This window comes from Coenobita brevimanus, chromosome 100 (assembly GCF_032717465.1).
Source record: "Coenobita brevimanus isolate Jiangsu-jjx chromosome 100, ASM3271746v2, whole genome shotgun sequence".
In the NCBI taxonomy this organism is placed as follows: Eukaryota; Metazoa; Arthropoda; class Malacostraca; order Decapoda; family Coenobitidae; genus Coenobita; species Coenobita brevimanus.
The window spans coordinates 41,495,914-41,507,158 of NC_137053.1; the positions used below are offsets into that span (position 1 = coordinate 41,495,914).

The 11,245-nt window shown below is 39.8% G+C and overlaps 1 protein-coding gene across 1 annotated transcript in view; it reads right to left on the minus strand.

The window, feature by feature from the left end:
• LOC145414645 (uncharacterized) overlaps window positions 1-11,245 on the minus strand; it is a 197,995-nt gene that overhangs the window by 63,434 nt on the left and 123,316 nt on the right. The gene's annotated exons all lie outside the window — the stretch shown is intronic.

The following is an 11,245-nucleotide window of genomic DNA, read 5'->3' on the forward strand; positions in this document are numbered from 1 at the left end:
ACCTTATCAAGTTGTATTAAGGGTCTAAGTAAATCAAAGGACTGTGCTTCTTTAGTAGTTAAAAACCCTGTAATGAATAGATTTCCTTTGCCTACTGTATTATGGGTAATTTTAATTTTTCTACAATATCGGCAGAAATGAAGGTTTTCTGTGCACCAGTATCAAAAACAGAACATGCGGATACACTTTTAATTTCTATCATTACCTTCGCATCTGCAATTGGAACTGCATCTGGCATTGTTACTGGAGTATTTGATTTTGCAACAGTCATATTGACACTGCGTGTTTAGGAACCTCATCTTTGATCATCCTTGAACACACAGCACAAGGATGATTACCCTTTTTGCACTTGAAACAAAGTTTCATTTTACTTTTATAGTCTGTGGATGTATTTCCTTAAGTCAAACATATCACACATCACCCCAGTTCATTCAGCTTCACTATTCTAGAGGCATAAGCAGGATAACTCTAACAAAAGACAGTGGAATGTTGTTCACTACAAAGCACACAGTCTTTCCTGTCCTTTACCATGGAAGTCTTTGCTTCTTTATTATCATCAGCATGTCCATTTTGTCTTTGGTAATTTTTCATAAGATTTTAAAGAGCTAGAAAAGGTACCAACCTCTTCTTTATATATAGGCTTAACTGACACTGACTTAGGTTTCACAGCCAGTTGGTTAGTGGTTCTTTTCTTTAACTCCACTTTCAGTTTCCTTTCACCAGGCTTTACTGTTCCTTGTAAATGTTTACAGAGTTGCGTTAAGCCCTCCTCAATCTCCTCGCAGAAGAATTGATCCTTTTGGTACCTACCATACCATGCATCCTTGGTTCTAGGTAACAACTTTCAGGATACAATTCTAGAAAACACCCAATCCGCTGCTTTTACATTTTCATAAGTACCTAGACCTTTTAAATTACAATTCACTGCAATCCGAAAGTTGTGCAGGGAATCAAAATCATGTTTAGGTATGGGTAATTCAATTATAGTCTTCAATACTTTGGTAATGACCTGCTCTCTAGCTTCACAATTCTGTCCAGGTATAGTTAAAGCCTTCTCATAATTATCTTCTTCAACAGATAATTCACTTATTAACTTTATAAGGCATGCCCTTGACCTGTCCTAACAGATAGGAGAGTTTGCTTACATTGTAAATGTTTGTTCTGTCATTGACTAAATGTATAGATTTATCCCAAAAGAACTTCCAATTTTGCTCCCAATCAAACTCTGGGATCGTAATTTCTGGTAGTGTGGCTTTACTACGCAGGTTCACACCTCGAGTTTCTGTGGTAAAATTAGCTGATTTTGTTTCAAGCTACTTTATAATTGTTATATTTTCCTCTATGTTAGTTTTGTATTTCGTATTTTCAGATTCCAACAGATCTTTATCTTCTTTCACATTAGCTGCTTCTAAATTAGTATGACTTTCTTCATATTTAGGCCATATGTCCTTTAATATATTCAAAAGAATGGTTAATTTCTCCTTTGACAGTGATTATTCCTCTAATGCATCATTACAGTCGTTTAGAGCATGTTACCCATCCTGCACTGCCAATCATTAACTTTTTTAACAGAGAAAAAAACATTTTGGCTGTTTACCTTATTTACACTTAAAATTCCTTTTTTGCACCTTAAATTTTGATGATTGCAAGGAAAGTTTTATTTTTCACCTTTCCCCCTGGATTGTTAAGCCGCTTGGGTTATACATATGTCCCCACTATCATAACCCATAAATAAACATCTAAATTACCCTGAACCGACAATCAGTTGATGACTTTAAATTCTGACAGTTGTAGGAAAGGGTCTTCATTTAAACTTATTCCCCTGGATTGTAAAACCACATGGTTTATACCTTTGTCCCCACAATCACAATCCCTAAACAAACAACTAAATTGCCCTGAGCCCAGAAGCAGTTGGTACATTACTATTCCATTGGACCACTCAAAGCCTGTACAGTGTAGAAACTTTCCCTCTCAAGTTCAATAAAGTTTGTAAATTTCATCAGTACCGCCTCTCTGCTTTGACGGTTCCAGTGGATATTGTCAGCCTTTAGGGTTGCCTGGAAGGGTTTAGCATTAAAATGAATATAATCCCCTCCATGGCATATTCTCTGCAGCTTCCTATTTACGGCCCTGCTGACCAATTTATATGTACCGTAACTAACTAATGCACCATATGTTAGATTTCAAGGCTCAAGAAGAGTTATGGCTACAGAGGACTTACACAATTCTTCTATTGTCCCCATCATGGCCAAAATATTTTTTCCACATTTCATTAACTTCCCCATCCAAATAAATATAATTTCCTCCCAGAAAAAGGATAGTACGGTGGATGTTCCCAATCCGATACATCATTTAGCCGTGCATCATTTGAAAAGGAACCAGCTTTTCCGCCCGGAGCCCGGAATATATGTAATTCCGTAATTGGCACCTTTACCGTGGGGTCAAGCAATGCCCCACAAATCCAACCTTGAACTCACTTAGAGCCTCAGCACGAATCAGCAGTCCTCAATCAGGGCACCAAAATGTCAGAAATTTTTATCTTTTCTGAGGGTATTCTTCAATCAAACACCAGGTGCTTAAAATTTAATAACTAATGTCTCTTTAGAATGAATCGGGTTTAACCGATACCCTAACTCACCCATTACTTTCTCCTTATATCCTAGCTAGTTCCCCTCGATTTGGCCTAATCTCTAAGGATACTTAGCTAAGAAAGAGTTGGAATGACAGATGACGATGGGCTTGCGATCTTGGTTGGGTTGCATGAATGTATCCAAGCGTCCTGGTGCAACTTATTTACAGTAAGCAGCTTGAATGAACTTCAGGAACTTAACTGAGAAGTGACGAATCTCCCTCCCTCATGGGATTCAGAGATGATAAATAATATTTAATTACAATTATTTAAATACAATGAACTGCTTGAGGAAATCTACAAAAAAATGTCCAACTTAAAACAATCAAATCTGCCAATAAGAATAAAAGCAAATATTAATTTTATGTACATTTAGGTATAACACCTTCCGTATTCCATGTGATCACACTAAGAATGTGCAGTCAGGAACATGGAATATTCCTATCATTATGAATATTCATACATGTATTTACATTATCGCTGTCCACAAGGGTTAAATGCAGTAGCATTTACTGTAATTTATTAATAGCAAAGACTATTTACCAGAAAACTAGAGCAATCCCAACCACTGAACTAGCACTAACGTTCTCTGGCAAATTCTTCTGCCTTTTAACGGGGACAACCATATTAATCTTGCACATTTACTGCTACACACAGGATATCTTGCTCTGGGGGAGAATTGTTTCCACAGCTGCAAGTTATCTAGCAGGAAAAGAATTCTATCAAGATTCATGAACTTTGTAATTATTAAATTAGTAATTACTTATTTTTGTACATTTTGAGTTGACTAATTGCTAATTCAGAGTTTATTTTTAAATACTGTACTGTACAGTATGCTTAATTGTTTATTAAATGTACTTAAATTTCAGACTGACCTTTCAGTTCCCACCGTAATAATTATCTGGTAAATTAAAACTTCGTTCACTCGCTTAAAGGCTGCCTTCGGCGGTCTTTCTGCTCGATGTCAAAAGGCCAGAAATGAATCATAACTCGCGAGCCTGTGGCTCGATTTGTACTAGAAATTGTTTATTCTTCAAGTTAGAGCATTTTAATGGTACCCATGGTGGATGGAAAGCTGATGACAGAGAGAGCTGGAGTTCCCGTTTCATCAGCCCTCAGGACAAGTTCCTGAACATCCCCCTTTGCTGAACTTTTTCACTGTTTCAGTAACACAAAGAGTAGGCCAGCATGCTCTCCAATACAAGTTTCTCTAACTGTCAACACCAAACTACATGCACAGTACACACTACACTACCTTTTCTAAATTAAAAAAGCAAATGAAAAATGGCGTTAATATATCATGCCCCGGAGTCCCCGGGGGGGGGGGGAACATAAATTCCCCCACTGTCCGCCCCTCTCCCGGTGACGACTCTGAGAGATGGCTGGAAACACTGTCTGACTCACTTCTTCATTTCTGTAACAGTCCCGTCCTTTCCTCTAACTTTCTCTCTGTCAAACACCACCTCTCCTCCTCTAAACCTCAACTTCTCTTCTTGATAGAGACTCAGCTGTCTGAGGCAACTGCCAGGAAACCCTTTTACGTTTCCTCCTACTTTTTCTATACTCATTTCAAAGTCAAAGGTGGCTGTTGTGTATATGTATGCAACGACCTATCATGCTCTCGTATCCCTGTACTTGATTCTTCTGAATTCTCTACACTCTGGCTTCGGCTATCCTGTTATTCTCTGAATAAATATATCTGCGCTGTTTACTTATCTCCTAGTTCTACTGACTACCAAAAACTCTTCGACTATCTTACATCTATGATGGAACACATTCTGTCCATTTCTCCTTTCTCTGAAATCTCAATTCTAGGAGATTTCAATGTTCACCACCACCTTTGGCTCTCCTCTCCTTTCACTGATCCACCTGGTGAACAAGTCTACATCTTTTCTATCCTTAATGTCCTTGAGCAGCTTGTGCAGCACCCTACCCATATCCCTGACTGTCTTGGAGAGAGCTCCAACATACCTGACCTCTTCCTTACAACTAATCCTTCTGCTTACACTGTTAATTTTTCCTCTCCGCTGGCTCCTCTGATCACAACCTAATTACCTTAACCTGTCCTATCGCTCTGGTATGGCCTGTGGACCCTTCAAAGAAATGTCGTCTGTGGCACTTTGGAACGGCAGATTGGGAGGCCTTCAGGCAGTACTTCTTTGATTTTCCATGGAATAATTATTGCTTCCATGGCCGGGAGGCATCTGAGTGTGCATTGCGCATTACGGTGGTAATTTTCTCAGGCATGTAAACATACATTCCCTTCTCATATCCTCTGACTAATGCAAGAAACCCTTAGTTTAATCGCGCTTCTTCTAATGCTGTCCGCAACAAAGAGAGGGTTTATAAAAGGTACAGAAATCAACCTGCCCCTGAATCACATCTTGTTAATGTTTCCGCCCTGAATTGTGCTAAGGCTGTTCTTTGCTCTGCTATAAATAATTTCATCCGTACTACATGCTCTCAGCTTCCAACTCGAAATCTTCCCGCTCCTTCTGGCACCTTGCCAAAAACCTTTCTAACAACTTTACCTCATCATCCTTCCCTCCTCTTTTCTATTCTGATGGCTCTGTAGCTATTTCTTCTACTGATAAAGCAGATCTCTTTGCTCAGACTTTCTCCTCCAATTCCACCTTAGATGATTCCGGTGCTGTTCCTCCATCACTTCCCCCTTCTGACTTCTTCATGGCTGACATTAAAATTTCTTCAGCTGAGTTATTTTCTGCCATCACTGGCCTTAATACTAACAAAGCATATGGACCTGATGGAGTCCCTCCTGTTGTCCTCAAGAACTGTGCTTCAGTGCTTACACCCTGCCTAGGTAAGCTCTTTCGCCATTGTCTTTCAACTTGTACCTTTCCTTCTTGCTGGAAGTTTGCTCTCATTCAGCCAGTCCCAAAGAAGGGTGACCATTCCCAACCCTCTAACTATCGTCCACTTGCCTTAACATCCTGTGTTTCAAAAGCTTTCGAGTCAATTCTTAACAGAAAAATTTTAAAGCATCTTTCCTATCATAATCTTCTTTCTGATCGTCAGTATGGTTTCCGTCAGGGATGCTCCACTGACGATCTTCTCACCTACCTTTCAGACTGCTGGTCATCTTCCTTTCGGGACTTTGGCGAAAGCTTTGCCATTGCACTTGACATCTCAAAGGCTTTCGATCGAGTCTGGGATAAATCTTTAATTTCCAAACTGCCCTCTTACGGTTTCTATCCTTCTATCTGTACCTTCATCTACAGCTTCCTTTCTGGTTGTTCTATGACACTGTTGTAGACGGCCATTGTTCTTCTCCTAGATCTATCAACAGTGGTGTTCCTCATGGCTTTGTACTATCACCAACTCTCTTTCTTTTATTCATCAATGACCTTCTAAGCTGTACATCTAACCCTATCCACTCGTACACTGATGATTCCACCCTTCACCTTTCCATTCGGTTCCCGCAACGTCCATCTCAGCAGTTACTTCAACAAACAAGGGATGAGGCTATGGCACACCTAATGTCTGACTTGGTTCGTATCTCTGACTGGGGTAAAAATAATACTGTTGTTTTTAATGCATCAAAAACTCACTTTTTACACCTATCAACCCGACACAGTCCTCCACAGGAGTACCCACTAATGTTTAATAATGATCAGCTTAATCCTGCATCATCCTTGAACATGCTTGGGGTTTCATTCACTCGAGACTTATCTTGGAAAGATCATATTGCATCTCTTGTAAAATCTGCTTCCAAGAGATTAGGTGTGCTAAGCCAACTCCATACCTTCTTTACCCTTGCACAGTTGCTGACTTTATACACGGGTTTTATTCGCCCCTGTTTAGAGTACAGCCTTCATGTGTGGGGAGGCTCCCCACATACAGCTCTTCTCAATAGAGTGGAGTCAAAGGCTGTTCGTCTCATCAACTCTCCTCCTCTTACTGGCTCCCCTCAACCTCTGTCTCTTTACTGCACTGTTGCATGTTTATCTCTTTTTTATCATTTTCTATCGTTACTTCCATGGTCACTGCTCCTCTGAGCTGTCTGCTTGCATCCCCCCACCTCTACAATGGGCACGTAACACCCATCTAGCAACAAACTCTCATCCCATTTCTGTCCAACTCTGTAATGCATGAGCTAACTGTTACTCCCATTCATTTATGCAACAGGTCATCTCTGGAACTGTCTCCCTCTGTCTGTATTTCCTACTTCCTATGATCTTCAGTTTTTTAAATGCTGTGTGTCCAGGCATCTCGAAATGAACGGATCTTGATCTTGGTTCTCTTTTGTATTGTTTTTGTTTTTTCTTGGAGGGAATGGTTTGCGGGTTCCGGCCATTGGTTCCTTCTTTCTTGCATTAAAAAAAAAAAAAAAAATTGTTATAACAAAAATTGCGCTACATAGTTTTTTTTTTTTTTTTTTTTTTTTTTGGGCTGTGCAGCAGTAACTTCAATGCCTATAAAGAAAGTGATCTAACTAAAAGGCCACCTTTGCTCTATGTCAAAAGGCCAGAAATGGGTCATAACTAGGGAACCGGTGGCCTGATTGGACTGGAAATTGTTTTATTCTTCAAGTTAGAGCAATTTAGCAGTATCTTGCTCTAACAAAAACTGCTCTACATTGCGCCATTTTTGCTGTGCTACGGTAACAATCGGACCAACAAACATACAGACATATGATCATTATAATGTAGATGGTAATGGTTTGGTTCCAAGGGTTTAAAAAACTACATTTTAAAATAAATTTTAAAAGATAAAATAAGCAAAACAGTTGCAAAACTTGTAGAAAATGCTTACTTATTTATTTAGCAAAATATTTTCCATGGATTTTGAAGCGTTTTTCCTTCTTTTTATTTTTTCTTATTAAAGTTATCGTTAACTTCTGATAACTAGATATTAAAATTATTAGATTATCAATACTGAGCTTAAAAATTGGGGTTATCGGATTATCGTTATCGAAGTTAACTTTTTAGCTATCAATGCCCTACACTGATGAATATTCACTCATTAAAAAAAAAAAGTTTCGGTGCACACTTAGTGTGAAACAATCTGACACCACAGACCAATGCTCCGCAAGCAATGTGCTGTCAAACGCTTCTTGGTGTGCCGTAGTAGTACCCTTTCCCACTTTAAAACAATGTTTCAACAATTACGGGAAATACTACATAAATAACCATAACAGACATAAGTTAATATTGGAAATAAATAAACTGATGCATTTCAGTTCACTATTCATTTGCATATGTTCCTGAACTACGAGTGGGCTTCTTATGAAACCACTGCCAGGGGCTATCTCATTTGGACATGGGTAAACCGTTTCGGAGGGCATGAATGAGTCATTCAGTGTGATGCACCTTGGACCGTAAGCCTCTTACACATGTAGGACCATTGGCTGTTGGTGTGTTCTAGTGCTATTATTTTAAGAGTTTAACCTGATATTGAGCTACTCACTTAGAAGGAATATTATGGCAGACAACTTCCGTGTTACACAGAAGAGTGTAACTGGGTTCGTCATCATTTTGCTTCTTTACTGACGCATTAGTCTGTTATGTCTCCTAGAGGGCATGAGTGGACCTTGTGGATATTAAGAGTGATCGTAACTTCAAAGTTCAGTGAAGTATCCTTAGACCTGTTTTGGTAGAGCTGAAATGAAAGTACCAAATTGTCTCAGAGTGTGCTCTTGACGTGCTGATAACATTTGCAACAGCATATTTGTGATGATTAAGCTTTCAAGAGTAATACGACAATATAATAAACAGTGATCATATCTGAAGTCGATAAACAAGGAACTTCGTGTAGGTCTTTAAGAGTACCTGACATAAAGAATTTGTGTCCTCAAAAACAGGCAGTTTTCTATTAACTTTCAGTGAAAGTATCACATATATTTATTTATGGGAAATCCTTTTTATTTATATTACAGAGAGTTTTTAATTGAAACTTTTATCTTTCACTTTCGAAATGCAGTAGTTATATATGTCCAGTTAATAGTCTGTCTCAGTAAAACTGCCTCACTTTATCTTCTCAGGGGAAAAAATCAATAGTTACTTTAAATTCATGGTTTTGTACACCTAGCAATTGTTGTTTTCTTTCATCATTTGTTAGCAACAGTGAAAATAACATTATGCACTTCTGACACTTATCATGATAATTATTTATTAAGTATGCCACAGGACTTCAACAAAAAGAATAATGTGCCGTGAAGTAAAAATGGTTGCGGAGCACTGCCACCAGCAATGGCTACTGCTAATTCCGGATGACTTTACCACACGCTGGTGAATCTGTTTTCATGAGAATGCCAATTTACCATATATGGTTAGTTTGTGACAGTTTGTAAGTATCGTTTTGGAGTGGAAATTCGGAAAATAATAATGTTCTTCGGTCATTCACTAGCTATATTGATGATTTTGGATACCATAGGAGGCCTCCTCTTCTATGCATTTCTGGTCGTGTATACAACCAACATGGACAGCTGAACATGGCGCTACACTAACGCAGTCATCAGTTGTTAACAGTAGTCCGATCAACGTACAATCTAACCACTGTGCAGCGCCGGTATACAAACAATCATACACAGTTCAAAGAGATATGGTTTGTCAAACGTGTACTACATGTATATATTTATTGAATTATAACACTTGGGTTGTGAATAATAGGTTATAACTCCGTTGTATAAATTTGATGCTGCTATTATAGTTACTGATTGGCTTTGATGTCCACGCCATGTTTTTAAACGAAGTGAGAGTAATTGACAAGCAGCTTTGGAATTCATTACGGCCTTTTTTATTGAGCATTTGCAGGCTAAATACTTGAAAATTAACCAGGTTAGAGTGTTGATCGCTGGTACAAAGCGCGGAAATAGGGGACGTTGTGCTGACTCACTACGCTGTTACCGGAGTACGGGACGGTCTCAGTGCGCGGTTCTCAAGTAAGAGCAACCAAAAACTTACAGTAGCTAACAAACGTTTATCATCGTATACCATTAACATCAATACAACGGCAACCATTATCATCACTGCTTTTAGCATCATTACCACGGCTACTGCTATCATCACTACCACAATCATCCTTCCTATCCATCATCCATTCCTACATTGCCCCATGAGGAGCGTAAGAGCCCAGGGCTAGGCAGAACCCGAAATTTAAGATGAGAGTGACCAGCCTCACTCATCCCTGAGTGGCATTGCATGAGCAATCAACCCCAACCACCCCTTGGATATAAACCTTCACCGGCTCAATCCGATTGGAGCGCAGTAATTACCCACAAAGCCACCATGCGCCAAAATTTGGTTATATGGTTACCACCCAGCGTAGTAAATGGTTTCCTAGTGTACAGGAAACCATTTGGCTTATCACTCAGTGTAGAGGCACCCACAGGCAGAAGGAAGAGGAAAGAATGAAGAAAAGAAAGACACAAGAGGGAGTGTAAAGTCACCCATAGGCAGAAAGACGAGGAAAAAATGAAGGAAAGAAAGACAGAAGAGGATGGAAGGAAAGAAGTATGGAGGAGAGGAATGGGCAGACACCCGAGAGCAGCACTACATCGAGTGAGTGGATGGCGAGCGCCCCCACCTACCACAAAATCATCCCTTCCTCTGTATATTATTAATACCACTTTCATTCCCACCACGATCATCCCTCCCACTATCATTACTACATTACTACTGTGATCACTCGTACACTATCGCCACAACCATGATAGCCAATGACACAACCATGACCATCACTAACCTTACCACAACCTTACCATCATGACAACCACCATCCCCTTTACCACCATCACAACAGTGCAATTTTTTTTTTTCCTGTTTTCCCAGCCACAAGTGGAACGGAAAAGCCAGCATCGTCCTCACTACTACTATCACCACCACAAGCATCACCTCTGCCACAGTCTTCATCATCACGATTACCATGAGTCATCTACATTTCCATCACTATTACCACTATTACCATATGCTCTACTGCCGTTATCACTACCATCATCAGTACCATTACTCACCACCAACCCATTCACCACAACTACCGCTGCAACCATCCCTCTTACCTCCACCGTCATTATCATCTTAGCCATCAGTGCCTCCACCACAACCAACCAGTACCGTCATTTTTACGTCCATGCTACCTATCAGCTTTAACACTATCATTACCACAACCATTACCGCCGACACCACTCCCACCAGCAGCACCATTATCATTACTGCCAGCACCAACATCATTACCACTGCCACTGCTCCCATTACCACCACCACCACTAACATCACCACTACCAGCTCAAACCCCACCTCTTCCATCTTCATCATAACCACTAACACCACCAATATCACCCTTATCGTGGTGTGACTCATTAGAAGGAGGGTGAGCTGAAATGCTTAAGTGGACAGATAAGGAGACAGATAGACAGGGCAGACAGAGGGACAAACACATTATAGTTTAAAGGTTCATATATGGTAAGGGATTACTACAGAGAAAGAAGAATTGTCTGCAAGTGCATGGGTGTTTAAATAGCCTGTAGAAAACTAGGACTACGAAGCAATGGGATGGAGAGTTGGAAGAGTAATTACCTAATGGCATCTCATTACGGCACAGCATTGGAGTGTAGCTGTTAGTGTTCTGCTTTTGTAGCGTGCGGGGATTGTGAAAGCT